This window comes from Coptis chinensis, chromosome 7 (genome assembly GCF_015680905.1).
Source record: "Coptis chinensis isolate HL-2020 chromosome 7, ASM1568090v1, whole genome shotgun sequence".
NCBI classification, from domain to species: Eukaryota; Viridiplantae; Streptophyta; class Magnoliopsida; order Ranunculales; family Ranunculaceae; genus Coptis; species Coptis chinensis.
In genome coordinates, this window is record NC_141462.1 from 80525953 (window position 1) to 80532031 (window position 6079).

The window sequence follows — 6079 nt, forward strand, 5'->3', positions numbered from 1 at the left end:
CCTTTGACCATGAATTCGATCTTGATGCTTTCTTGCCAAAAACACAGTTTTGATCCATTTTCTTAGAGATTTCCCCATTCCAAGAAGTAAAGATCCAGATAACCAAGTTGTTTCGAAAACAACAAGCTCGCCCATAAAGAGTGTTATGCGACTTTGATCCAATTGAAATAGCGGTTTGAGAGTCCCGGTTTTCATACCACAGATACCATGAATCAAGAAAGTCCATACGAACTACTTAAAAGTAGAAATGTTGACTGTCTTCATTCTTAGATATGGAACAAACTTCATCAGTGAAGTAGAGTAAACCTTTTTTCTTTTTTTGGGCTGACAACCTTGGTAAACGAGGAAGCCTATGTATAATATTATCCAACAGTGTACAATGCACAAGTTGCAATATGTGCATGCATGCATCATAAAACATAAATGTAGATTTGATTGTCATCAAATAGAGGTATTGAGAAAATGCATACTACAACAATAAAAATATTCAAGTATAATATAGATGCTCAGCATGAACCAGTATGTTACATACTCACATCTTCCTTTTTCGATTAAAAAAAAACTAAAATGTGCTTGCACGCAATTGTAAAAAAGTTACAAACACACTCATAACTTTTCGAAGGACATAGAACATACTAAAAACACCTATGAAGGGTTGGAACTATACCCAGACTAAACAAAGATTTTTGAAGATTATAGATCATCATATGCTTTCGATAAGACATCAAAACAAAATGGCTTTGAGCTTTTCGGTTAGAAAATTCCGCATTAATTTTTCGCATTTTTCAGCCCAATTTCAGGTTTGTGACCCTCCACATCGAGCTATACCACTCTACTGCCCTTCTGTTTCTCTGCATATTTTTAATAATCAACTGAGATGAGTTTAAGGTAGCCACATGGATCAACTCATCGGGCGACTTAATTTTCCAAATATAGTATTTTCTATGTCCAAAAAAGAGATATATGTACGATATTACTAAAATTGACGCTTTGCCCACTTGGTGAAGTATGAGTACCACATGCTAGGACCAAAACCCAGAATCACATGGACCATCCCAATTGCATGTTTGTGCCCCCCACGTTGAGCAACACCATTCTAATGCCCTACTGTTTTTTAGCAATCAATTGAGATAGGCTTGATGTAGGTACCAAAAAAAAAAAAAGTCATCGATGGCTATAAATTTCCCAATGTTGTAATTTGGTTTGTATGTTCCCCAAAGGATTTATGTACAAGATACTACTAAAATGACTTTTGCCCAGTTGGTGAAGTCACGAAAGTACCACATGCACGATTCAATGCCTTACAAAGATCGATCATCAAACAAGTTATCTAGCAATGTAACGAAAGAAATAGCTTGATGGAAGGCAAGAAAAAAAAACGATTATGCACTTGAACTCATCTTGCCTAATCAGGGATTTACTAACTACTCACCTTTACTAAGGTGGTATTAGAAGCAACATTTAGTAGAAGTGCTGAAGTAATTTACAATAATAAGTTTACACTGATTCGGAAAATGATACACCAAATAGAAAGGATTGGTGCGAGAAGAGTAGTAAAATCTATATCTCAGTGTTTCACAAATTTTACTTGAGTAGTTGATGAGTCCATTTTTTTTTTGGGTGGGGGAGGTGTGACCCATGACCCAAGGCCGTATCCCCACTATATGACTAATAATTTCATCATTTGCTGGAAGATGAATAGAAGAAGAAGATACTACGAGGGTCATGAAACATGCATGATAATATCAAGTTACCAGCAGTAGCAATAACAATAACCAGGAAAGGAAGGTGATCCTGATGAAATAAAGTTTACCAAACAAAATAGAAAAATAATAATAGTAATTTAGAACAAGGCAACTTCCCAAGAACCGTTCATTTTCCTACTTATTAGAAGCTCCAAACTATTGAAGTAAACGGTGAAATCCAACACTATATCTCTGGCAAGATAGAAAACTTTGGAAGCAATAAACAACATTTACTGAAAAACAAATTTCAGATTGAGAAAAATAGTCGTCTTGGTGAAAATCTTTCATTACTTATCTTTGTTTATCAGAATAATCTCCGAAGGCAATACTTATTTTGATAGAATCTACTCTATTCATCTTCTTAGGCACCAATTCATCTAAAAAGATATGGTAGAAACTGCATGACCCCACAAAATGAATGAAGATATTAGTAGTAATCGTGAACGAGAAGATAATGGACGATGGGGTAAGTGTGTCCAATGTGCAAGAGCAAGGGATTGTTGAGTCTGACACTGAAGGTACTTTTGGTTCTTCTTCTTACTTTTAATGTCATTTACAAGTTTATATTGCATGATGTGGCTATGTGTAGTTGTGGAAATTTAAGTTAGTGAGGCCATGGCCAGTGAATGGCCTCTAGACGGTTGGAACACAATATTTCCAACTGTACTAGATACCTGGATGGGTGAGATTCCCAAGTAAAGATAGGATAAGGTCAATGAGTGCAAGTTTTACTATTGGAGAATATTGCTCAATCCCTGGGCTTCCGTTTTACGTTCATTGTGTTGTGGGAGACATACTTTTTATCAGAGCATCACTGCGAGACAAAGAGGGTTTATATGTCGAATTCACAACTTATGAGTGCAATTATCTTTAGTGTCTGTGTTAGGTTTAAATATTCTTTTTTTTTTTTGAATTTCAGACATGAAGATTATTCCAACTATTAAATTAGAACACGTTCTAAGATAATAGTGTCAAATTTACTGTTTGTCGATTTTCTCTTCAATTCAAAGTCACATTGGGAAGGTACTCGGTTTATGCTTTATATGAGATTTTCAGGGTGTCAGCCCGAACAGTTTTGATGGGCATGGAAATACGGGGTTGAGTGGTGTTGATGCGGGCGAGGAGACTCCTGCTTTCTGGGCCTGAGTTGAGTTCTCACCCCTCAGGGGTCAAGGTAGAGTGATTCTAGCTTACTTCTTATTAATTAAAGGGATCCATGTCATTTCACTGAAGACCAAAGACCGCTTATTCTTCTTTTCCTCTTCCCATTTTTTTGCCTTTGAAACCATTCTCGATTGTGACTTTAGTGACCGGCAAGGGAAGAGAGTTCCTTTAGGCAATGATTGTATTTTCTTCAAATTCCTGCTAACAAATTAGGTGGTTCTACCGAAAATTTGTAAATCATGTCATGCATTTTGTTGTGTAACTCTACCTTTTGTTTCTTTTTTACTTCGGGTTGATCGGTCGAACCTGTAGTTGAGGTACTCTCAAAGGATGGAAAGCCGTTTAGCGTTGACCACGATGTGTGTGTGTGGAGTTAAACAACCATTACAATATTGTTTGAATTTAAATTGGTCATTGAACAATTTCGGTGTACAAATAATTTTATGCTCATTTTGCTTCACCCATTGCCTGAACTTGGAAGTTCTCTTTTTCTTTTCTTTGCAGCCTCTGTTTGTTATTGAGCCCTGAACAATTGAAAATATACTTAATCTTAATGTTGATCCACAGTGTTTTAATTGTTTTTCTTTGGTTTTTCAATTGTTCGCCATCCACCCCGAAAACCCCAAACTCTCTAAAAGAAAAAGGAAAAAAAATCATCTAGCCTTCTGAACCGTTGCAATGATTCCCGTGCCTTCAAAGTTCAAATTGAACTGCTCGCTCCAACTCTATACGCCTAAACGTTCTATTACTCCAAGTCAAATTGATCGTTTTTTTTCTTGAAGAGACCTCGACAGTGATTCCCCTAGCTTTTGTTTTCCTCAATTTCTTAATTCAATTATATTTATTTCCTCATATGTGACTCCTGTGGATTTCTTCTACAAGAGAAATCATGACTAATGATCAGTGATACTTCCTCTTCCTCTCAATTAATCTCTGTGACTACCTTAATTAAAGGAATAATCTTACTACATTGTGATAAACAATAAAAGAATTGTATTACTATATTGTTTTGATAAGAATGAAGAGAGATATTATTATGTTAGTTTCAGTCTATCTTCCTCTGTTTGATGGTAGTTACAAAAATCTTTCATTTTCTTCTTTGACAACCATATAGATTGCATGTCTGCTCAATCAGGCTTTATGGATTTATGGGATCTCATCTTTTTCTCCTTTTCTCTCTCGGTGTCTGGGTGTTGATAAGAGAAAAGAACGAACAAAACATTCAATTACATGGAAGACAAGAACTCATTATAACTGGTTGGAACCTCAAACTTCATCAACTAAAAGACCAAAAAGAAATTATTCTACAACAAGTAATTTGCCTTCTAGCACATTTAATGCACGTGTTCCAACTCGAGGAAGGATATAACTATTTAAGAAGACAACCTATAGAGAGCCTCTTCAATATTCTCACAAACAAAAATGAGGACAACTCTCATTCTTTCTTGCTTACTATGGCATCTTTTCTTTATTGCAGCATTGCATCATCAGAAACTGGCCTATGCAGCCGGAGGGGGGCCAATGGGCGCTTTTACGAACAATATTGGGATAGCAAAGACTTGCACATGCGTAGCTGCTAAACAACAACCAGCGTGGTTATCTTTGATCGAACTAATTTTGGCACATCAAATATTTCGTTGCCCAATGGCAAGTGTCGAAATGATTCTAATGAAAAGGCAGTTATCATATATCTACTTTAATTTATAACCAAATGGGATATCATATTGTGTCATATCTGGTCTAATTGACCTTAAAGTTGGGAGCAACATTAGCCATCATGATTGTGTTTTTCTTGGTTGTCAAGATTAATGTGATTATGTGAAAGAGATGGCTTCACTAATAAAAATAATAATAACAGAAGAATAATGAAAAAGCATGTGGAACTCTGTGGTGGGTTTTTGGTTTTCATATTTAAATCCAAGCAAATTTAAATATGAAAACAAACTGATTTGGTTGAACATGCCTTACTTTGAAAGAGATGGGAATAAGTAGTCATAATGATACTGATCCCAAGTGGAGAATTCTAATGAAGAGTTGGCGTGTTGGGGAACATTGGTTTTGCAAAACCAAACATGGAGTTATAGAGAACAATATCCGGTTAGGGATTTTTGATCATACAAGTTTTGGGAATAGTCCATTATATTGTGGTGGAGGTGAGAGTGAAATTGTGGATGAGTTTGGTGAGGATAACAAGTTTGTTAAGGGTGTTTGATTTCATTATAGATACTTGGATTTGTTTGAGTTCTCAAAGGGAGTTGCATTTGGATATTTAATTTATAACATAGTTAGGTCCTTTCAAACTAGAGTTGATGAAAGGAAGTCAACTTCATAAAAAAAAATGTTTATCGAAAAAAAAATAAAAATAAAAAATACTCTATATGACCCATTAAACTAGGGGATGAATATGTTGCATCTGCATTCATTTGGTAAGTTAAGGTAGTGCCAATGGTAATGTTGGAATTGGATTGTATAGTTTGTGCCAAATAGTTATTTGCCGAAGGGTGCATTGACAATCACCAAATAATAATAATAATTTTTGTTAGCATTCCTTTGTCAAAAGAGTAATTTAAAATAACAAAAATTTAATTGAAAAAAAAAAAAAAAAAAAAAAAAAAAAAAAAAAAAACCTTCATTTCTTTTCTTTTATTTGGTATGTCTCATAGTCTCAAATGAAACCACATTGCACCCGTGGTCCTCAAACCACCTTGCACATTGCAAATGTTTGAATGTTGAAGACTTGAAGGGTTTAAGGTGCTTAGAGGCTAGAATGACTTGGACAAATAAAAGGTCGGAAGGGCAAAGAAACTTTTGATTGATTTCGTCCAAAAGAGTCTAACAACTCTGCCAAGTTGGATTGGGTATGATCGCATTTTAACCGAATTCACAATCACACAATGTAACATATCCTAGAACAGATATGTTAACATATATAGCAACAACTATCAATGTATTTAAATTTTCAAGGGTGTTTGATTTCATTATAGATACTTGGATTTGTTTGAATTCTCAAAGGGAGTTGCATTTGGATATTTAATTAATAACATAGTCAGTCCTTTCAAACTAGAGTTGATGAAAGGAAGTCAACTTAAAAAAAAAAAAATGTTTATTGAAAAAAATAAAATAAAAAATACTCTATATGACCCATTAAACTAGGGGATGAATATATTGCA